This window comes from Sorex fumeus, unplaced genomic scaffold (genome assembly GCF_029834395.1).
Source record: "Sorex fumeus unplaced genomic scaffold, SorFum_2.1 ptg000265l, whole genome shotgun sequence".
Classification (NCBI taxonomy): Eukaryota; Metazoa; Chordata; class Mammalia; order Eulipotyphla; family Soricidae; genus Sorex; species Sorex fumeus.
Window position 1 is genome coordinate 30026784 of NW_026606322.1, and position 24938 is coordinate 30051721.

The 24938-nt window shown below is 41.5% G+C and overlaps 1 non-coding gene across 1 annotated transcript; it reads left to right on the forward strand.

Moving 5' to 3' along the window:
• Positions 1-13350: 13350 nt before the first annotated feature.
• On the forward strand, positions 13351-13457 carry LOC130018764 (U6 spliceosomal RNA). Its single transcript, XR_008791636.1, has one exon. It is a non-coding gene; the product is annotated as a U6 spliceosomal RNA (small nuclear RNA).
• Positions 13458-24938: the final 11481 nt, after the last annotated feature.

The window sequence follows — 24938 nt, forward strand, 5'->3', positions numbered from 1 at the left end:
ATTGTGGATTCACTACCAGGATCTCACCATTCTACAAAGAAGTGATCGTTGATGTCATGAGAGGGGTGCGGCAGGGTGATACCATTTCACCGAAACTCTTCAGTGCCACTCTGGAGAACATCATGCGACGACTGGAATGGGAAGGAATGGGAGTGAAGATAGATGGTCGGCAACTACACCACCTCCGCTTTGCTGATGACATTGTTTTAATAACACCAAACATCAGCCAAGCGGCACAAATGCTGGCTGACATGACAAATGACCTGGCACCCAAGCTGCGCAGGAGGAAGAGAGTGGCTTGGAACGCCTTCAAGAACGTTGAAGAAATAGCTAAGAGGACAAAGAACCTCCGGCTCCGGGCACATCTCTTTGATTCCACTGTTCTTCCTGCATTAACATATGCCTCAGAGACCTGGGCCCTACGCAAACAGGATGAGAACGCTACTCAGGTCTCCCAAAGAAGAATAGAAAGAGCTATGCTTGGAATATCATGTTTCACTCAAATGAGAGAAAAAATCTGGAGTTCCGACATCCATCGACGATCAAGAATCAGGGACGCTGTCTCATTTGCCAAGGTGTCAAAAATCAGATGGGCTGGTCACTTAATGAGATTTAAAGACGACCGCTGGACTAGAGCTGTTACTGACTGGATTCCATGGGATGTCAAAAGACCGTGTGGCCGCCCACCTAACAGATGGTCAGACTTCTTCGTGAAGATCATGAATGATTGGTTTGAGGCTCTTCATGTTCCCAGAGCGAACAGATGCCATTGGGCTACACCAGCACGCGACAGGGACAAATGGAGACGTTACTGGTGCCCGCTCGAGCAAATCGAGGACTAACGGGAAGTTAAGTGATTTAAGTGATGTTTCCCATACTTATGAAATCCTTCATTTTGTTGAAGCACATTCTCAGGCACTCTCTAAAAATTGGCGAACGGTAAACCATCTGATGCTTCTAAAAATGTCTTACGATGTGTCCTACTTGGAAGATGATTGGACTGATTATCAACGGCCAAGTTGAAAATAGTTTTTTTTTTCTTTTTGGGTCACACCCGGCAATGGTCAGGGGTTACTCCTGGCTCATGCACTCAGGAATTAACTCCAGGCAGTGCTTGGGGGACCATATGAGATGCTGAAAATTGAAGCCGGGTCTGCAGCATGCAAGGCAAATGTCCTACCCGCTGTGCTATAACTTCCGTCCTGAAAATAATTTTTAAACTCAAATGATTCGTTATCATCTTTAGCTCCCTATGGATTTGGGTATAGTCATCACATGGATCCTCTTTCCTATATACATAGCACTGTAGCACTGTTCTCCCATTGTTCATGGATTTTCTCCAGCGGGCCCAGCAACGTCTCCATTGTGAGACTTGCTGTTACTGTTTTTTGGCATATTGAATACATCACGGGTAGCTTGCCAGGCTTTGCCATGCAGTGGAGATACTCTCGGTAGCTTGCCTGGCTTTTCCGAGAGAGGCGGAGGAATCTAACCTGGGTCGGCCGAGCCAGACACGTGTGAGGCAAATGCCTTGTCACTGTGCTATCACTGCAGCCCTTCCTATATACATATATAGTACAGATTCATCTGTAATTTTCTCCTTCTGGAAGCATCTAGCTATTTCTTTCAGCCTTGGCAGTGGAACATGCCACAGTGATGTATATAGGTGCTCTTTAGGTAAAGCATGAGCCCAAACACTGACACTTTCTTAAAGAGATGTGGGTCCATGTCTTCTCTCTTGAACACAGGTAGGGTTGTGAGTGTCTCATCAGATAGTCTGTCAGAAATGACACCAGGCAACTTCTGAGACTAGGATTGAAGAGAAATGGGGACCATTCAAAAACTGTTTCAACAAATTTCTGGAAGATAGTGTGACTGAGTGAAACAATGTGAAATATGTGAGGAAAACAGAATCAAGCAGGAAGGTGTTTTGCTTCTATAATCTTAAGGCTAGAATTTAACATATACTTTTTTATTATAAAATTTTTTAATAGTGAGACATCATGAGGTACAGTTGTAGACTTACACATTTTTGTGCTTGGGTTTCACTTATACAATGATCAAACACCCATCCCTCCACCAGTGCCCATTTCCCACCACCACGGATCCCAGTATCCCTCCCACCCCCCCGTCCCCCCCATCCCACCCTGTCTCTGTGGCAGGGCATTCCCCTCTGTTCTCTCTCTTCTTTTGGGTGTTGTGGTTTGCAAAAGAAATATTGAGTGGCAATCATGTTTGGTCTATAGTCTATTTTCAGCATGCTTCTCCCATCCTGGGAGGATCCTTCCAACACCTTTATTTGGTGTTCCCCTCTTTATCTGAGCTCCCTTTTCCCCTAGTATGTGTGGTTGGCCTCCAAGTCAAGGAGTAAAATTCCTGGTACTAATCTCGGCCATGCTTGGGTGTTAGTTTCCTATTCTGTTACTTTATGTTCCCCAGATGAATGCAATCTTTCTATATCTATCCCTTTCTTTCTGTGTCATTTCGCTTAACATAATACTTTTCATGTAGTACCACTTGTATGGAAATTTCGTGACTTCGTCTTTTCTAACAGCTACATAGTACTCCATTGTGTAAATGTACCAAAGTTTCTTTAACCAGTCATCTGTTCTCGGGCTCTCAGGCTTTTTCCAGATTCTGGCTATTGTAAAGAGTGCTGCAATGAACAGACAATTGCAGATGTCACTTCGACTATACTTTTTTGCCTCTCTGGGATATATTCCGAGGAGTGGTATTGCTGGATCAAATGGGGGCTCAATTTCTAATTTCTTGAGAATCATCCATACTGTTTTCCAAAAAGGCTGAACCAGTCGGCATTCCCACCAACAGTGAAGGAGTGTCCCTTTCTCACCACATCCGCACCAGCACCGGTTGCTTTTGTTCTTGTGGATATGGGCCAGTCTGTGTGGTGTGAAATGATATCTCATTGTGGTTTTGATCTGCATCTCCCTGATGATTAATGATGTGGAACCTTTTCTCATGTGCCTTTTAGCCATTCGGATTTCTTCTTTGTGAAAGTTTCTATTCATTTCATCTCCCCATTTTTTGATGGGGTTAAATGTTTTCTTTTTGTGGAGTTGAACCAGTACTTTGTATATCCTTGAAATTAACCCCTTATCAGATGTGTATTTGGCGAATATCCTTTCACATTCTGTAGACTGTCTTTGTATTTTGGCCACTGTTTCTTTTGAGGTGCAGAAGCTTCTTAGTTTAAGATAGTCCCATATGTCTATCTCTGTTTTCACTTGCTTGGTCAGTGGTGTGACATCTTTGAAGACACCATTAGCTTCTATGTCATGCAGGGTTTTGCCAACTTTTTCGTCAATGTACCTTATAGATTCTGGTCTGATGTTGAAGTCTTTAATCAACTTAGATCTTACTTAGATCTTAGATCTTGATATTTCCTTATGTATTTAATAATGTTGCACAATCTCCATCTTCCAGAAATTTGTTGAAACACTTTCTGGACCATCCCCAACGGTGCAGAGAGTACCAGAACTACACCAGGAGTTAGTTTAAATCTGGGGCCCTGTCCATGGAGTTAGGCAGAGATCTGAGCCCATTTTTTTGCATGTAGCCATACAGTTTTGCCAGCATAATTTGTTAAAGAGGCTTTCCCTGCTCCACTTTTTAGGAGTGTTTGCTCCAATTCTTTGAAGGATGTCATGGGTATCCTAATAGGGATTGCGTTGAATTTATACAGTGCTTTGAGAAGTATTGCCATTTTGACAATGTTAGTTCTCCCGATCCATGAAGAGGGGATATTTTTCCATTTCCTCGTATCCTCTTTTATTTCCTGAAGTAGTCTTTTGTAGTTTTCTTTGTACAGGTCCTTTACTTCCTTAGTTAAGGTGATTCCTAGGTACTTGATTTTCTGGGGCACAATTGTGAATGGAATTGTTTTCTTCATGTCACTTTCTTGTCTTTCACTGTTTGCATATAGGAAAGCCATGGACTTTTGGGTGTAACATATACTTTTTTCTCTTTTTGTCTTTTTGGATCACACCTGGCGATGCTCAAGGATTATTTCTGGTGGTGATGGGAGGACCATAGGGAATGCCAGGGATTAAGCCTGGGTTGGTTTCATGCAAGGTAAACCCACGGTACCCACTGTACTATGGTTCTGGTACCTAATTTAAGATACTCTGAATAGCATCTGGAGTATCAGATACACATGTGAGAAGTTTTCAGAAGATGAAGAAAGAACCATAGGATTGGAGACATAATATAGCAGGTAGAGCCAGTGCCTTTCACCCTGGCTTATCTTGAAACTTTTGCTTCCAAGAAACCACATCTTGAAATATATATTTTTTCTCTCAGAACACAGCTTCCTTGTAGAAAGTTGACATATTAAAACAATGGGGATGGGGAGATAAAAGCCTCCTTTTATCTTATTTTATCATATTTCTTACTCCTTTATCAAAGATTAGGAGAATGCAAAGTCAGGGAATGCAAGGTGATCCCTGACATGATGTCACACACTGAGAGAAGTTCTGAATGTAGCCCTAGAAGTTCCAAATTATCACCAGGTTGGTCTTGGTGACCCACCAGCATTGCTGTCCTGGAGGAGCTCTGTGTCACTGAGTCTAAACTTCAAGCCATTTGGCTCACTTGGCCAGTGTCACTAGGAGTGGATCCAGGCCCTCTATGCATTTCCTGGGAGCTTCTCCAAATCCCACTCCATAAATATCTAGACCATGTAGATAAGCCAACTTTAGGTATCTCTTGATAGTCTGAGATGAGTGTAGCTTGTTCATCACCCAACTAGGCACATGAGTGGAGAAACCTTTGGATGATTCCACACTAGATAGTATGAAATGTATATAGCTTGTCCATCACCCAACCAGACAAATGCTTGGAGAAACCTTTGGATGATTCCACACTCAACTGTTCCATTATTCCATCATTGAAATCTGCCCAACTGAGACACTGTGTAGCAGATGCACATCATTCCCCTTGTCCCCCACCACTCCCGAAATGTCCTGTTTGAATTACTGACCCACAAAAATTTGAGTTTGTGGGGCATAACAAAATGGTCCTGGTTTTGTGCCATTAACTCTAGTTTGTTGCATAGAAATAGATCACAAAGCCACTAACTCTGTATTATTCCCGCCCCCCCCCCTTTTGTTTGTTTTTGAACCAGAATTAACAGTGCTCAGGGCTTACTGCTGGCTCTACACGTAGGGATCACTTCAGCTTGAGGACCACATGGGGTGGTGGGGATTGAACCTAGGTCAGCTGTGTGCAAGGCAAGTGCTGTACCTGCTATATCTCTGACCCTTTGTCTCTTTCTTTATTTCCTGAAAGGTTTTATATACATATATAAATATATATAGACATAAATATATATCTGTGTATATAGAAGGAACGCTTATATATTATACATTATGTATCATAATCTTTATATTATATAAAATATATATTATCTCCATATAGAAGGCTTATATATAATATATTATCTATAAAATATATATCATATATTATTTATCTATATAGAAGGCTTATATGTAGAGAGATGCTATTCAGAATGTTTTAATTTTAGCCTTCTTAATATTTTAGAAGCAAAACATTCTCCCACTTGATATTGTTCTTATGTATTTAACAATGTCTCACAATCTCCATCTTCCAGAAATTTGTTGAAACACTTTCTGGACCATCCCCAATGGTGCAGAGAGTACCAGAACTACACCAGGAGTTAGAGTTTAAATCTGGGGCCCTGTACAAGCTAGTCATGTGCTTCAGCCTTTTGGCCTATCTCTCCATTCCTAATGCATTTTTTTTTGATTTTTGCTTTTTGGGTCACACCTGGCGATACACAGGGGTTACTCCTGGCTCTGCACTCAGGAATCACTCCTGGCGGTGCTCAGGGTACCATATGGGATGCTGGAAATCCAACCTGGATTGGCCGTATGCAAGGCAAACACCCCACCCACTGAGCTATCTCTCCAGCCCCCCTAATGCATTTTTGATGGTTCCTCAGATCTTGTTCAGCATGGGAACAGATTGACCTTTCAATCAATTTCTACGGACCAATGAGAGTGACACTCATCTACTATAATTTTAATAGACTCTAAATAGGCAATGGATCTACATTTATATAATGCATCTAGAATCTTCAGTTTTCTGAAGTTTCCATGATAGCTTGGAAATTATGATGGATTTCTCTCTCTCTTTTTCATTTTGGGTCACACCCAGCAATGCACAGGCTCTGCACTCAGGAATTACTTCTGGTCCTGCTCAAGGGACAATATGGGGTGCTTGGAATCAAACCTGGGTTGGTTGCATGCAAGGCAAATGCCCTACCCACTGTGCTATCAGTCCAGCCCCTGGATTTCTAATCACTTATAAGTCAATTATCTCTATAGTCAATCATCCATATTTGGGATGCTTGATGAACTTGATGAACTGTCCTCCCATTGTTCATCGATTTGCTCGAGCAGGCCCAGTAAAGTCTCCATTTTGAGACTTGTTGTTACTGTGTTTGGCATATGGAATACATCACGGGGAGCTTGCCAGGCTTTGCTGTGCGGGTGAGATACTCTCGGTAGCTTGCCGGGCTCTCCAAGAGGGATAGAGGAATCGAACCTGGCTCGGCCTGGCTGGCTGCATGCAAGGCAAACGCCCTACCACTGTGCTATCGCTCCAGCCCATAATTGGGATAATATATATAAAATAAATATAGTCAAATATACATATATATCCCTATAGTCAATTATCCCTATAGAGTTCTGTGTGTCATGTAGACACTCAGATGAAGCACAGATCTTACAATCCCCCTTGAATTGAAGTATGTTTTAAAGACTAAGTATTGATTAATTCTATGAAAGTGGATAGCCCAAGACAAAGCCCCATAATTCCCTTGTTCATTTAAATTGCTATCTGAAAAACTGTGGCCTTCTCTTTCTTCCTTCTCTTTCTGTTTTCTGCACGTGGATGCCGGTTTCAGATTGTACCTGCCATGCACCTGCACTTGGGGTGTGCCCTAACACACACGCAATCTGTTCCAAAGCCACACTTCTCAATTATCTTAAATGTATTTTTTTTCTCTCAGTGCTCAGTGCATAGTTTGGAAATGTATTTGGTCTTGAGGCATTTTACTTCATGTTGTGGTCAGATGTTAATTTGAAACCACTAGTGATAAAGGAAGACATAAGTACAGGACAGGAAGACACATGCCAAAGGCATTAAATAAGTGCTAATGAAAGTTAATGAGTCAGAATGTACTGGATCCACCAAAATTACCCCAGTAAGAAGTGAATTGGTAGTTGTTTCCTGCTCACTGACTTTTAGGTGCAAATTTCTTGAAACAACATAAACATGTAGAAACACCATCAAATTTCAAAAGTGCAAACACCCACATACTACCTGTACCCAACTATGAAATAGCATGAGCAGCCCCTGTAGGATTCCCTCTGGCTTTCCCAGTCACTACAAAATGCCATTTTGGGGGGGCAGGGGTGGGGGTGGGATTGGAGTTGGGGATTAAGGACACGCTTAGCTATATTCAGGGCTTAACTCCTGGCTCTAAACTCGGATCACTCCTGCCATGCTCAAGGGTCCTTTGCATTTTGAAGGGATATTTATTTTTGTATACCCTCAGCAGTACTTAGGGCTTATTCCTGACTCTGCACTTAGATAGCACTGCTGATGAGGCTCTGGGGAAACTGTATGGGGTGGCAGGGATTGAACCTGGGTCAGCACCTTCCCCTTGTACTATTGCTCCAGACCCTGAGGGGACAGTCTTAATGAATTTTGTCAGCAGTTAGAATTCTGTCATGTTGTGCATTATTGTCTATGAATTTTTGTCCTGATTCATTTTATTTTATTCTATTTTGTGGGCTGGCAGAATCTCCTGTTCCCGCACCAGGTTGTCTCCACCTGGGCCCCTCAGAGGGATTGGGTTGAGTCTCCCTCCCCACCCCAAGCAGAACTCCAGCTGCTAAAAACCTCCAGAACCCAGCCACAGTCATTATCAAGGCCACTCTCCACATGCTCCGATGAGCTTCACACATGGAGGAACTGGCAGAGGAACCCAGGTCTGCGGGACCCATGACTGAGATCTCCAAGCCTGCTTGGATTGGGACTGGGCCTCCTTCATCCAGATCCCCCGTTTTCCAGTAGCTTGCAGTCACACCCACTAACTGCCCCCAGTGCCAGGTAATCTAATCAACAGCTAAGATTCAGAGACTTGGAAGCTCTCGAAGAGAGTGACACAGTTTCTCCTCTTAGAGAGCCCAGCAAGCTACTGAGAGTATTCGGCCCGCACGGCAGAGACTGTCAAGCTACCTGTGACGTATTTGATATGCCAAAAACAGTAACAATAATGGGTCTCATTGACCTGACCCTGAAAGAGCCCCCAGTATGCCATTGGGCTATGCTAGCACATGACAAGGACAAATGGAGAAGTTACTGGCATCTGCTCTAGCAAATTGATGAACAATGGGACGACAGGTGATACAAGTGATTTTTTGGTCTGTGTGTAAGGCAAATGCCTTACCCACTTGACCATTTCTCCAGTTTGCCAACAAATGTCTCTTTAAATGGAAGAAGCCTTTCAGACAAACAGATGTGGATGTGGAATAAGAAAGGCTTGATGTGAAGACATCTTCCAGCATTAACATACGCCTCAGAGACCTGGGCCCTATGCGAACGGGATGAGAACGCTATTTGGGTCTCCCAAAGAGGAATCGAAAGAGCTATGCTTGGAGTATCACACTTCACTCAAATGAGAGAAAGAATCTGGAGTTCTGACCTCTGTTGACGATCAAGAATCAGGGACGCTGTCTCATTTGCCAAGGCATCAAAAATCAGATGGGCTGGACACGTAATGAGATTTGGAGACGACAGCTGGACTAGAGCCTTTACTGACTGGATTCCACGGTAAGTCAAATGACCGCGTGGCCGCCCACTACCAGATGGTCAGACTTCTTCATCAAGATCCTGAACGATCGGTTTGAGGCTCTTCGTGTTCCTAGAATGAGCAGATGCCATTGGGCTACACTAGCACGCGACAGGGACAAATGGAGATGTTACTCGCGCCCGCTCAAGTGAATCGATGGTAACGGGATGTCAAGTGATCAAGTGATCAAGTGATGTAAAGACACTTAAGAGTCAGCCTAACTCCAGGAGCTTGTCTTCCAGTTTTACAGTACTGCTCTTATCTGAATATTCCATCGTTGGGATTTCTTTTTCTTTTTTTTTTTAATTTTAATGAATCACCATGAGATACAGACTAACAACTTTCTTAAGGGAGATACTTGAGGGTTTGGCCTTGACAACACTGAGGTCTTTGACTGTTCTTGCCTGTGCTTCTGTTGTTTAGTGCTTTCTCTTATTTAGTGCTATTTAGCAACTTTAGTTCTAGCAACTATGGACTTGGTTCTGGAAAAAAAAATCGGAGAAATAATGACAGTCATGCTTCCTGGGGATTTGACTCTAGAAATGTAACAGTTACTATAGATGAGTTTCTGCTGAATTTCAGCAAACAGCAGTTATCAAGCCCCGCACTTCGGATTGTAGGGATTTTAGATAAACACAGATTGATGCTCTTGTTTCATGTTTCACAAACTTCAAGGATCCTGATCAAGCTAATGACTGACAGTTGTCTCAGTTCAACACAACAGACAGCGTCTGTAGCTGTCAAAATTCCAGATTTTGTTTACTCACAACTCAGCTTCCTGCATGGTGATTAATGAGTTCGCTTTTCTAGGAGGAAATTCTGAGCACATCTCCGTCTTAGGTCTCTCTAGAGAATTGAGGCAACACTGGAAATTCTAAGTTTCTCATTGTGGCTCAGTCTTTGGCTGACCTGACCCCACTCCGGTGCCTGTCCAGAGTTTTTCTAATGAGAATAAACAATGATCCAGTTATTAGATAATTATAGGGGATTCAGAGATTCATGCTAAGAATTGGGGTGGAGGGAATGAAGAGTGGGGAGAAAAATATATATTTGCTATTATCTTTTATTTCTCCTCTACCTCTGAAAACATACTCATCTGATTAATATAACACACTAATTACCCACCTTTTCTTATTTAATGCTATTTAGCAGATGACTTTCCACACAGTACTCTGAAGCATGTGAGAAGGAAATGCTATCCTCTCTCCCTCTTTCCCTCCCTCCCTCCCTCCCTCCCTCCCTCCCTCCCTCCCTCCCTCCCTCCCTCCTTCCCTTCCTTCCTTCCTTCCTTCCTTCCTTCCTTCCTTCCTTCCTTCCTCCCTCCCTCCCTCCCTCCCTCTCTTCCTTCCCTCTCTTTTTCCTTTTCTCCCTCCCTCCCTTCTTCCTTCCTTCCTTCCTTCCTTCCTTCCTTCCTTCCTTCCTCCCTTCCTTCCTTCGTTCCTTCCTCCCTCCCTCCCTCCCTTCCTTCCTTCCTTCCTTCCTTCCTTCCTTCCTTCCTTCCTTCCTTCCTTCCTTTCTTCCTTCTTCCCCTCCTCCCCTCCTCCCCTCCTCCCCTCCCCTCCCCTCCTCTCCCCTTCTTCCCTTCTCTTCTCTTCCCTTCCCTTCCCCTCTTCTCCCTCCCTCTCTCCCTCCCTCCCTCCCTCCCTTTTTCTTTCTTTCTTTCTTTCTTTCTTTCTTTCTTTCTTTCTTTCTTTCTTTCTTTCTTTCTTTCTCTCCCGCCTCCCTTTGGGCATTATGGTTTACAATACAGATACTGAGAATTTATCATATTTGGTCCCTAACCACTTTTAGCACATAGTTCTTATCCAGAGTAATCATTTCTAACTATCTTTGTTGTAATTGTCCCTTCTCTATCCCAGCTGCCTTTTGGAACATATGTTTCTTTTTCTTTTCTCTCTCTCTCTTTTTTAGATAAATTGGGAGTAGGTTTTTTTTTGGTAGGGATAATGACATTAACATTAATTAGAGATAATAGCATTGCATTACTTGCTTTCCAAAGTTTTTAAAATATTTTCTCACGTGTTTTTTCCAATATTCTAGTTACCCAACAATAGGGCTAAATTGGCATTAGCTTTTCCTTCCAATTTGATTTTCTTTTTTTCACCGAAAGCTATGAAAAATCTTTGTGTAGATAATTGAAGTAATCCAATGTCAGTGTGTTCAAAGGAGAAAAGAATCAAAAGAAAGGGAGTGCTAGCAAGAATATGTTGAAAGAAAGCAAAGCAGTGTTTTTTTAACAGTGTGGTTCCAGAATCCTTTTAAAGAGGCCTTCTCTGCTTCTTCCTGTAGTGGGGTCTTCTTACTTCTAACTTCCTTAGGAAGATATATGCTTGACCCCTCTGAGCCCTGAGTGAGGGTTTTCTAACAGTGTCAGTGGTCCCCTTTCACAGCCTCTGGCACATCTCAGACATTTCACAGGGAATACATGAGTCCCTTGCTCTTATCTTAGTTAATGAGATAAGGGATGGCGTTGTGACAACTTTGTCCAGCCCTTTACCTTTATAGTAGAAATAACTGAATCCACTGGGGACACTAGGGAGTAAAAGAGAGACACAACTTGGCTTTTCCTAGGTCAGGTATGTATGATCAAGTGTTAGAAAGCTGATCTTTGGCCCCCAAACGCCTGAAGCAAATGGATTCTCTTTCAATGAACGACTTAGTTGACTTCCATATCAGGATTTCTGGCATCCCTATAGAATGTTCCCATTCTTTGGCTCCTGTTGAAATTTTTATAGCAAATATCACGGTCAGTGAGTTTGACTGTAGAAGGTCAGAGAACCACTTAGACCTTCTGTTTTGGGGTCTTTGCGCTATTAGCAGTGTCTGTGACTCTGGGATCTTTAAGTTCATCCAAGTTCAATGAAGCTGGTTTTGAAACCAACATTGTGTTAAGTGTTTTACATTTGTTAATTTTTTTTCCTTTCTGGGTGGTCTATAAACTCCATCTTTTTTGTGTGTATTTATTTTAACTGCAAATTGGATACTTTAATTTGCTTAAAGTCAGCGGCTTTAAATTCTTTTCATATTCTTTCTTCTGACCAAATCATATGGTCATAAAGTAAGCTTTGTTTAACATACTTTTTTTTTTTTGTCTTTACTGTTATGATTCCAAAGCTATAGTCCTGTAGAAGAGAGCCTTCCTGGAGCTCAACACTACATTCCAGTATGACCCATGAACTGGGCTTGAAGATGTTCCCATTTCTCTGCTTTCTCAAGTGATTCTTGTTTTCAAACTATGTTTTAGCAACATTTTTATGTATGTGTTAGACTTTGAAAATAATCCATTAAGTAACACCTTCTTAGAAGGAAGTATGATTCTATCTCTATTACTTTCTGTGTCTATATCTTTTTATCTACCCATTCATCTATCCATCTTTTTGAAAGATCTGTATATCAATAATGAAATAAAAAATGAGACATTAGTTTTCAGGCAACTGTAGACAAAAGGACTGATGGAGCTAGAATGCCTTTATTTTGGCCAACAGATTTGCTACACATCTGACTTTTAGCTTGTTTTGTTTGTGGGCCACATCTGGCTCTGTGCTCAGCAATCACTTCTGTCAGGCTTTGAGTAATCATAGAGAGCACCAGGGATTGAGTCTTGGTTAGTTGTGTGCAAGAAAGGCTCCCTACCTACTGTCCTATTTACTCTGTCCCCAGCTTTTTGGAGGGGGGAGCATACCTGGTAGTGTTCAAGGTTACTCCTAGCTTTTCAGTCAGAAATCACTCCTGGTCGTCTTGGGGGACCATAGAGCATGCTGGGAATTGAACCTGAGTTGGCCATGTGCAAGGTAACCACCCTACCCTCTGTACTATCTCTCCAGCCAATATACCTTTCCAATTTGAAGGCATTTATATAAAGCTCATGTCTCCTGTTTGCTACTAATCCCAAAGCTTTGGTTGTCTATCTACCAGGCATCAGCTATTTTTTTTATCGTATATGTCATAGGTACTGATGCTTTATATATTCTAATACAATAAACAATGTTTTAAATACTGTGTTTACTTAAAATTTTTTTCATTGCTTTTCAGTGATTTTTAATACTATTAATGATGGTTTCGCATGTATGTAATTCCAACATCCATCCTCATCGTACCCACCTCACTCTCTCAAGAACTCCAGAACCCCTCCCTTTCAATCTCCAACCCCATCCTATCTCAGTTGTATGGTTCAGTTCTCCAGTTGTTTTGCCTTTGACCCTTTGTTGCTATCTTACAAGATCACTTTTTTTCATTGAAAAATGTATTGAAAATAGAATGTAAGAATTCAGCATATTTGTCTTCCTGTCACTTCACACTGTGGTCTCTTCATCTCTAGCACAGTTAGAGGGAAGCACTGGGAACAATAACAGATGAACAGACCAACAGTGACAACAATGAAGGGATGGGGCAAAAGAAATAGGAAGCAGCTACTGATACTTTTATCATTAAAAAAAAAGAAAACTAGTCATGTGCTTGCTTCAGCAGCACATATACTAAAATTGGAACGATTCAGAGAAGATTAGCATGGCCCCTGCGCAAGAATGACACGCATATTCGTGAAGCGTTCCATATTTTTATTCAATGAAATTAAAAAAAAACTGGTCATAAGGGGGCCAGAGCCATAATACGACTGTTAAGGTGTTTCTCTTGCACCTGACCACCTGAGTTTCATCCCCAGCATCCTATGTGGTCCCCGGAGCCCATCAGGAGTAACTCCTGAGTTCAGAGCTAGGAATAATACCTGAGCACAACCAGGTGTGATCCTAAAACAAAAACAAAATCATAGTTCTTTCCTACGTATCATTTTCCTTGCACCAAACTGACCTTTTGGAGTTAGTTCTGCTAACTAAAAGCAGTTAGTTCTGCTTTTCACTCAATGTGTAAAGATAAAGGTAAGGTAAAGGCCCTCCTGTTGATCGTCGATTTGCTCGAGCGGGCCCAGTAACGTCTCCATTGGAGACTTTGTTGTTACTGTGTCTGGCATATGGAATACTCTCGGTAGCTTGCCGGGCTCTCCGAGAGGGGCGGAGGAATCGAACTCGGGTCGGCCATGTTGGCCGCGTGTAAGGCGAACGCCCTACCGCTGTGCTATCGCTCCAGCCCTAATGTGTAAAGATAAATTTTACTATTCCAGTTATTCATTGATATTTTATAATATTTTGGGGGAATTTTTGATACCAAAACTCCCTATTCTTCTTTATTTATTTGGGGTGGTGGGGGACCACACCCAGCAGTGTTTCAGGGGTTACTCCTGGCTCTGCACTCAGGTATCACTCCTGCCAGTGCTCAGGGTACCAAATGCAGTTCCAGAAATAAAATTTAGGTAGGCTGCTGTCAAGGCAAGCTCTGTACCCACTGTACCACCATTCTGGCCCTACTCATCTCATTTTGTCCTTTTTTTTTAAATAAAAAAATCTTTGACTTCCTTTTCTGTGTAATTTAATTTTATTGAGTTCAAATGTTAGCATTCTTTTAAAATTTCTTCATTTTTTTACAGTAAATTAAAAATGCTTTAGTTTATTTACTCATAAATATTTCCTTTTTACTGAGATAATATGAATTATAATAGTGTTGACGTTTTTGCTTTTGGTGTACAAAGTTACAATGCCATCATTGGCACAAAGTGTCAAAGACCCTCCACTTTTAGCATAGCGGTAGGGTGTTTGCCTTGTACGCAGCCAACATGGCCGACCTGAGTTCGATTCCTCCGCCCCTCCCGGAGAGCCCGGCAAGCTACCGAGAGTATCTCGCCCACACGGCAGAGCCTGGCAAGCTACCCGTGATGTATTCGATATGCCAAACACAGTAACAACAAAGTCTCCAATGGAGACGTTACTGGGCCCGCTTGAGCAAATCAAAGAACAACGGGAGGACAGTGACAGTGACATTTTAAATATTATTATTTTATTTTTTGAATCACTTTGAGATAGAGCATTACAAAGCTGTTCATGATTGGGTTTCAGTCATACAATGTTCCAACGCTCATCCCTCCACCAGTGTAATTTCCCACCACCAATATGCCCAGTTTCCCTCCCATCCCCACAAACCACCCTTCACCCCAGCCTGCCTTTATGGCAGCCACCTCTCTCCTATCTTTATGTCACTTCTAGTCTGCCCCAGCCCTAAACCCCCAACTCACTTGATAACAACTTCAATTCTATTGTCAGAGTCTGCAGGTTTATTTTCATTTTCTATTGCTCCTCCCCATATCACATATGGATGAGATCATCCAGCATCTGCTTTTCTCTCTTGAACTTATTTTGCTTAACCTGATGGGAACTCTTTAGTTCCATCCAAATTGTAGCAAAAGGTGAAGTTTCCTCTTTCTTTATTGCTGGGTAGTACCCCTTTGTGTACAGACACCACAATTTCTATATCCTCGCCTCTGCCATTGTACATACTACAATGTACAAGTGTACAGATCTTAGTAAAACACTTTTTTCCCCCATTTGTTGCAGAATTCTTTGATAAGCAGTGAAAAATAATTTTGGTGTTATATTTCTGTAAAGTTTCTAAGAACAGCTGTATATTATGTATCCACTTATAGTAAATTTGCAAATAACCCCCCTCCCACGTTTAGGCAACAGCTACCATATATAGCTTTTTATAACCCAGATTTATATATAAAAAATTAAAGATGTTTGGATAGAGAATATTTTTCCTTTTAATTTAGCATGTATCATTTTTTTCTCTTTCCTAATTTTTGAGCTTTGTGGATGTTTCTGTTTCCCAAATGAGTAGTCTTATTTACTCCAAAAATGCCACCTTGGGCTTGTATAGAAAGAGAGTAAATGCAATGCGTCTCTGTCATTTGGGCAAAACTTTTGGTAAGTATTGGCAGCAAAGAATTCATCCCATTACTTTTCTTCATCATACTATATAGCCCATTTTCAGAAAAATTTTTATTATTTTGAAACGAGGCAATGGTTTAAGGGGATGATTACTCTTCCTTACAGCACACTGGATCCTTTGTGTTTTGTTAGCAACTAGGATGATGAGTGTCTAAAACTAGTAAAAAATTCAAATATAAACCACAGAAAATTATTGTCACATTTTAGCTCACTGTGTCCCATTCACTCTTCATCCAGCTTTCTAGAAGAAATTAAAAGTATGGAATCATCTGATGGAAGTTCTGAGAGACCATGTACATAGTACGGTGTAACTTTTCTTTCCATTGTATATACTACATCCTATTATGACATCTTATTATCTCATTCTTACTTTGGACAAACTGGTAGGCTACCGAATGTAGCCTGCCCACACGGCAGAGTCTGGCAAACTCCCTGTGTCTTACCCAATATGCCAAATACCAGTAACAATGATGGGTCTCATTCTCCTAAAGAGCCTTGAATATAATCTCAGTGCTAGGATGAAGGAGACGTTACTGGGGCCTGCTCGAGGCAATTGATGATTAACAGGATGATTTGTGATTTGTGATTTGTATATACTACCAAAATTGCTTCAACATCATTTAAGTCAGTGTTCATCTTAGTCAGGAACACTAGCTTCTCTTTCTTAGAAAACAGCTAAGTTTTAGTTGCCTGCAGCTACCTGCAGTGATTTTTTAAGATTCTGTTGCCTGTGAGTGATTATAATTGCTATTCAAATATTTGCAGGTAACATCATTCTCTTTTTTTAAAGCCTTAACAGCCATTTTCCTTTAATCTTTCTGCACGTAACTTGCTTTCAGTTGTTCTACTCTTCTGCTCAACATTCATTAATCCTCTTCTTAAAGTGTAATTCCAGGAACTCACCACAGAGCCACAGCTATTATCTAAAAGAACATTGTAAAAATTTTTACATTGTGATTCTAGCAATAAAACCTAGGAGAGAGAATAAAAGCTTTAAGACCCATTTCTAGTTTTACTCTCTTTCTAATAAAAAAAAATCTATTATTAAAGCCTAACTAAATAAAATTTTTATTTTGTTGTTTTGCAGGGCTGGATCAATAGCACTGCGGGTAGGGTATTTGCCTTGCACGAGGCCAACCTGGGTTTGATTCCTCCACCCCTCTTGGAAAACCCCTTCAAGCTACCGAGAGTATCCTGCCCACTTGGCAAAGCCTGGCAAGCTACCCCTGATGTATTCAATATGCCAAAAACAGTAACAACAGTCTCACAATGGAGACATTACTGGTGCCTGCTCGAGCAAATCGATGAACAAGGGGAGGACAGTGTTACAGTGCTTTGTTGTTTTGCCATTAGCAAGATAAATATTAAAATTTTACCGACTGATCAAGCTTTATTTTGTATTATTAATTTCGAATCATTTACAGTGATTCTTGGTTGTGCTGTATATTAATTTTTCAAAACTTTAATATCTCTCAAGTCTCCTTTATTAATCTTTTGGATTTCAAAACATAATGATAATAGAATTTTATTTACCATATTATCAAAAATTTATGATTAAAATTTATTATTATGATTTATAATTTAAAATTTATGATTTAAAATTTCAGCTTTGCAACCATACTCCCCCCAGGACCCAAAGACTTTGGTTGCCCGGAAGCTGCCAGGCAGGTCATGGGAATAACACTGCCACATCACCAGTTGGCATTGCTTATGTTCAGAACTACAATGATATCTGATCGTCTTGGAATAAGAACATCACAGACCTGTTAGTGCTCAATCTCAGGTGGCTGAACATCACTTGTCCCTCCATTTGGGTCCCAACACCATTTGGGACTCTGTGCTAGGTTGTTTTCACTCGGGGTGCCCCAGAGGAGGACGGGTGAGAATCCTTCCCGCCCCAAGGGACCCAGCCCCTGCAGCTGACCTCCACTACCCAACCGCCACCACTCTCCAGGAAGCTTTCCACACGCTTGGGCTGAGTCTCACACATGAGTGAAGTCTCACAGAAAACAGGTAATGCGAAATTTTGTGACCTTGGACTCTGGGTTTAACAGGACCAGGAACAGAGATCCTCTGCCTGCTTCCCCAGTCTCAGGTGACCCAGGGATCACACCCATAAGCCACACCCTGCCGGCACCAGATAATCTCCTCATGGGCCACCCTCCAGAACTCATGGCTGCTCCTCCCAGAGGGGAGTATAAAATGAGGCCCCCATGACCGTGCCATCAGACCATGCCAGGCTGTTTGCACTCGAAACACCCCAGAGGGGGACTGTCGAGAGCCCTCCCAGCCCCAAGGGACCCAGCCCCAGCAGCTGACCTTCTCCACCCAACTGCCGCCACGCTCCAGGCTGCTTTCCACACACTCAGGTCAAGCCTCACGTATGAGTGAACATATTCCTGGGCCGCGCAACACATCATAAGACACTCCTTACCCATTTTCCATAATTACTACACCATATATGATATATATGTGTGTATATATATACATATATATATATCAGAGACTCTGGCAAGCTACCAAGAGTATCCCGCCTGCACGGGCAGAGCCTGGCGAGCTGGCCGTGGCATATTCGATATGCCAAAAACAGTAATAGTAACGGGTCACATTCCCCTGACCCTGAAAGAGCTTCCAATACATTGGGAAAGACGAGTAAGGAGAGGTTGTTAAAATCTCAGGGCTAAGATGAATGGAAACATTACCTGTGCCTGCTTGAGTAAATCGAAGAACAATGGGATGGCAGTGATACAGTGATAATTTAAAATTTATAATTAAATTTATAATAAAAATGTATAATTTAAAATTATAAATAGAATTCATTTTATTATAATTTTTGATAATATGGTAAATAAATTTCTATTATCATTATGTTTTGAAACTCAAAAGATTAAAAAAGGAGACTTGAGGTATATTAAAATTTTGAAAAATTAATATACAGCCTTTGTTCCTCTGCCAGTACCTTCATGTGTGTGGAGAGTGGTCTCAGCATGGTTGTGGCTGGTTCTGGAGGTCTTTGGCTGCCGGGGCTCTGCTCGGCATGAGGAGGGAAACTCAACCCACCCCCCTTGAAGGGGCCCCGAGCGAGGACAGCCAGGCGTGGGGCAGGAGACTCTGTGCTGTTCTCTTCTGGGAGCTGAGTTTTAAAGTCTCTGGGTCTTGGGTCTCTGAGAGATTAAGAGATTAAGTAGTTGTCTGGTAGGCAACTGATATGAAAGACTTTGACCTTTTCTCGTCCAGTACTGCTTTTGTGTTTATTTTCTCCTGGCATTGTTCCCCTTTGAATTAAGGATTTGAATTCATCATTTCATAAGTAATATCTTCAGCTGACATTTATGCTCTTAGCCTTGATCATGGGGTCTAGACCCATACTACAGAAGCCAGTTGTAGAACCCCCATCTTGGACAAGGGGTTTTCTTCACTAACTAGTTTTTGCTTCTTTTGAGTATTCTTTGCAATAGCATTTTCAAAAGTGGCTAAGTTTCAAAGATCAATATTTGGTTAATGGTTGCAGTCAGTACACTAAACTGCATGCACTATTCTTAAAATTCCTGCTCATCTTTGTTCAGAGATTATCTCCTTTAATATTGAGTGACCAAGGACGAGCTTGTTTAATGATTCAGAGGTGCTATTTATTTGTTCTTTGTTTGCTCTGTTTAAAGGCGGTAGAGATTTTCTATCTGTATTTTCTAATAAACAGTCACACTTCGTAAAGCAACTGTGGTGTTCACATCTTTCTACTTACTGAAGTTTCATCAAGAGGTTGACATTAGACTAAGAGCTCAAGAAATGGTAAAATCTCACTAACCTTAGCTTCATCGTATCTATTTTCTTTAAAGAATTTACTTCTAGGTGGCAGGAATAAGCAGTACCTTGAAATTACTGAGTTTATAAAAATGATCATCAACCATCTACTAAAATGTAATTATTTATTTTTTATTGTCAATTCATTTGGTGAGATCTTGAGTTTAATATATTGAACTTTTTCAAAATTTTTAATCTATAAAGTGTATATGTCAGTATTCTTTTTTTGAGGGGGGGTGTTGGAGGGACACTCAGTGGTGCTCAGGGCTTACTTCTGGATCAGCGCTTAGGGATCACTCTTGGTGGAGTCAGGGGACCAACGGGGTGCCCTCCCTGCTGTATTATCACTCTGGACCTGGTTGATATTCTTTATTAACCAAGTTTTTGACTACGTTAATTAAGTTTCTGTTGCAAGTAAGGGGTAGGAAAGAATGTAGAATATTGAAGGTTTTTCTCCAGCACAGCCAAGTTCAGTAGATGAAATCACATCTGCGAAGTGATTTGGATGAAAGTTGAAGACATTAAAAAATTAAGAAATTAAACAAATTAAAGAAATTAAAAGTCCCTTGAAATGAAATTTCTACCCACTCAGCTTCTTATTTTGTGACTGAAATTTTGCCAAGATCAAAGCTCGTATAAATTAATTTAATTGATTTGTTTACATTCTTCCATCTGTTCTTCAAACACCACACCTCACTACCGTACACCTAATTTAAATTGCTTAGTCTAAGAGAATGGAAATTTTATGAGGAAAAAAGGAATGTGTTTTTTGAGGATAGTGTTAAGTTAGCCGCAGGGGCACTCACATTGCTATGACATTTTCTTGGCAGAAAAATAACATGAATATAGTAATGGTAAAATCTCACTAACCTTAGCTTCTATTAATTCCCATTATGATTCTTACTAGAGAAATCTACCTTTTTCATTTTTTTTTAAATAGTGAATCAAATGAAATGTCCTTTGTTAGTGTCAAGTATAGCCTACCCCCCAAAAAAAAACCTAGATGTTGTTCAGGCCAAAACTTGGCAAAGAAATTCTTCTTGTCAGAATTATTTGTATTAGACAGAATGTTGACACGGATGCTAATTTGTTAAGGTTCTTTCTTTCTTTCCTTCTTTCTTTCTTTCTTTCTTTCTTTCTTTCTTTCTTTCTCTCTCTCTCTCTCTCTCTCTTTCTTTCTTTCTTTCTTTCTTTCTTTCTTTCTTTCTTTCTTTCTTTCTTTCTTTCTTTCATAATACCTGATGGGTTTCATTTTATTCAGAAGTCTTACAAAGATAATGAAATAACTAGTAGAAATGAATGAACCTTCATCTAATATAGCTAAAGGCTAACATTAGCAATCTCCAGGTACATTCAAACCACTATGCTATGAACAAATAGAGAAATAGCTTGATTCTGGAATCAACTGTAACATATTATATTGAAATTTCTGGCAAACTTGGTGTATTTCTTTTTTTGCTGGAACTAGTTTGAACTAATACTTGTCTTCAATATGTCATGACTTCAAAAATTTCAATGTCAGGACAATTAATGAAAATGAAGAGTAGGATGATACTGTGTAGTACTGTAGCACTATCCTCCCATTGTTCATCGATTTGCTTGAGTGGGCCCACTAATATTGTGAGACTTGTTGTTACTGTGTTTGACATATCCAATACGTCACAGGTAGCTTGCCAGGCTTTGCTGTGCAGGTGAGATACTACTCTCAGTAGCTTGCTGGGATCTCCGAGAGGGGCAGAGGAATCAAACCCTGGTCGGCCATGTCGGCCGCGTGGCCGTGTGCAAGACAAATGCCTTACTCACTGTGCTATTGCTCCTTACAAAAAAAATTCCTAAAGTGTCTTTTCCTTTTCATTGCCTTCTTCTCCAAATTTCCATTCCTCTTGGAATTGGTACTTGGTTTCTTCTCATTACTAACTTTTGCACCTTTTTGTTTCTACTCTGCGTCCTTCTCTTCCTTCTTGCTTTCTTCCAGTTAAGGTTGTTCCACATGTTCTCTTTCTGAGTTCTTTTTATTATTTTAGGTCACACGTGGCTGTGCTCCTGGCTCTGTGCTCAGGGATCACTCCTGGCAGACTCTGGGGTGCTGGGGAATGAACTCAGGCCGGCTATCTGCAAGGTAAGTTCCTTACCAGCTGTATTCTCTTTCCACCCCCTTTTCTGAGTTTTTCCCTATATGATCCTTCTGTTGTTTCTTGTGTGGGATAAATTAATTTATAATTATATCTTTCCTAAATTTTCTCTATTCTGATTCTTTCAACCCAGCAAAGCAAAAATGATTCAGAAGTATCTTCTTTTAGAAATCTCAGGTACAGGGAAGGGGGCCTTGTTCCTGATGTATAACTCATCTCCACTGGAGCTTTGGTAAATCCATACCTAAACAGGTTGAAGCAAAATATTTGTACTCTTCCCTTGAGCTTGTGGTGTAGGTCAGTAAATGGAAGAAAGGTAAGGGATACATTTGTTCTCACTGTGGTTCAAGAGTTAGGAAAAATCATTTTGCACGGGTTGGCCAGGAATACTTGCATAGAAATGATATGCATTTAATTGAATCATGATTTATTTTATTTTATTTTTGCTTTTTGGGTCATACCCAGTGTAGGATAACACTGTTTTGTCCTTCCTCGGGCAGCTTAGGTTTATCTGGTCATACCCATCCCAGTGCTCCCCGAGTCACTCCCATTCTTTTGTTTATTTGTAACTACTTCTCTATGCTCTCTTCCCCAAACAGTTAATCAGCTTATTCCCCTAATCAGTTTCTGTTAATTTGTAAGGTCAGATCTTTCTAGGACACTGAACTTATATTGTAAGTTAATATTGCCTTTCTCCTCTGCTTATGTCTTTTGAATAGTTTACTTTAAAGCAATGTCCTTTTGAATCAACACAAGAAGACAATTAATATTATGCTTTTGTAACATGGGATTTAATTGGCTTCGGATATTATTCATTCCTGGGCATCTGCTTTCTCAACTTAAGCCTCAGTTGCCCTCACTTCCTAGCGCCCCCCCAAACCAGGGTCCTGACAAGGGACTGGATAGAACCAGGGCAAGCGGTAAGTTATGTGCTACCCTGGCATCGAGATGAGCCTGGCCAAAGTGCCACAATTCTTAACTATAAGTTAAGAGCTTTATCGTGACAAATGTTTTCATCATCCAAAAGTAACGATGAGACTAGGACCCTTCTAGGGATATGAAAGACTAATCTGGCTTGAGCACTATAGTCTGAGATCGAGATGACCCCAGGAGAGCAATTCTATAAGCTTAATGCATCTCTTACTGTGTCCATACAAAATGATTAATATTATGAATGCTTATGTATTTGTTGGACAAGGAGAGGAGAAACACACCCATGGGATTCCACCTTTGGGTGGAATATTAGAAGCAGTATCCCGTCAGGAAAAGAATTTTACCCATATTGATTGTGACCACACCTATGTGTAAGCCCAGCCCCTCATGGTTTGGGGATTTAACTAGACTATACGAGTGGGCTGAAGAGGAGTGAGAAGATAGAGATCGAGATCCAGAGCCAGAGTCAGGAAAGAGGGGTTCCAGATTGGGCCCAGGAGAGCAGGAGAGAGAGAGAGAGAGAGAGAGAGAGAGAGAGAGAGAGAGAGAGAGAGAGAGAGAGAAGTGAACGGAGATGAGAATGGAATAAATGGCATCTGATTAATCCACCGGCTTGACCCTTGTTTAGTCTGCTGTCTGCCCCAGGGCCCGGGCCGTCGGGGCCACCCCCTGGCCGCCCTCAGAGTTTTTTACAACCCAGCCATGCACAGGGGTTAGAAACTCCTGGCGTTGTACTCAGGAATTACTCCTGGCCATGCTCAGGAGACCATATGGGATGATGGGAATCAAACCTGAGTTGGCTGTGTCCAAGATAAACGCCCTACCTGTTGTACTATTGCTCCAGCCCCAACTGAATCATGCTTTAAATGATATCTTAAAAGTGAGAATATTTTTAAGAATGGGTTCATTGCAGTAAGACTGGGAAGCTATGGTACACATATCAGTAATACTTCTGATTAGTATACACATATTGGGGTCACACCCACCAACTGCCCCCCAGTGCCGTGTAATCCCATCAACGGCCAAGACCCAGAGACTATAAAACCCAGCTCCTGGAATCTCGCGACCTCATTTGCATTTGCGGCTTATTATCTCATTTTTACTTTGGACAACCTGGCAGGCTACCAAATGTAAACTGCCCACATGGCAGAGTCTGGCAAACTCCTCGTGGCATACCCAATATGCCAAATACCAGTAACAATGATGGGTCTCATTCTCCTAACCCTGAAAGAGCCTTGAATATGGCACTTTTTAAAATCTCAGAGCTAGGACAAAGGAGACGTTACTGGTGCCTGCTCTAGGCAATTGACAAACAACAGGATGATTGTGATCTTGATATTGGTAATACTTCTGATTAGCATACAGGAAGAAAGAAGGTTAGTGGGATGGCATGCTTGAAAAGACTGTTGATAAACTGCAAAAAGGCTTAGGACCTAATATTGTCACTGTCACTATCATTGTCCTCCCGTTGTTCATCAATTTGCTCGAGTTGGCACAGTAACGTCTCCACTGGAGACTTTGTTGTTACTGTGTTTGGCATATCGAATACGTCACAGGTAGCTTGCCAGGCTCTGCCATGCGGGCGAGATACTCTCGGTAGCTTGCCGGGCTCTCCGAGAGGGGGCGGAGGAATCGAACTCGAGTCAGCCATGTTGGCTGCGTGCAAGGCAAACGCCCTACCGCTGTGCTATAATTTGAAATTTAGTAGAATAAGCGATGGCATTTGAGTTTGCAAATACCATGCTGATAGCACTGTAGCACTGTCCTCTCGTTGTTCATCAATTTTTGCTCGAGTGGGCCCAGTAACATCTCCATTGTGAGACTTGTTGTTACTGTGTTTGGCATATTGAATATGTCAAGGGTAGCTTGCTAGGCTTTGCTGTGCAGGCAAGATACTCTAGGTAGCTTGCCAGGCTCTTCGAGAGGCGTGGAGGAATCAAACCCGGCTCAGTTAAGCCGGCCACGCACAAGGCAAATGCCCTACTGCTATGCTATGGCTCCAGCCCTACAAACTGTGACACTTGTTACTGTGTTTGGCATATCGAATATGTCACGGGGAGCTTGCCAGGCTTTGCCGTGTGGGTGAGATACTCTCGGTAGCTTGCCGGACTCTCCGAGAGGGGCAGAGGAATCGAACCCAGGTTGGCCATATTGGCCACGTGTAAGGCAAACACCTTACCCACTGTGCTTTCACTCCAGCCCTAGCATGATGATACAGGGTTTTAAATTTTGTAAGTTAAGGTAAACTTGCATTATAATATCATATAAACTTCAGATGTGTATCATTGAAGATCATAACATGTGACATCTTTGTCTGTTCTCCTGTTTCCTTCTATCCTA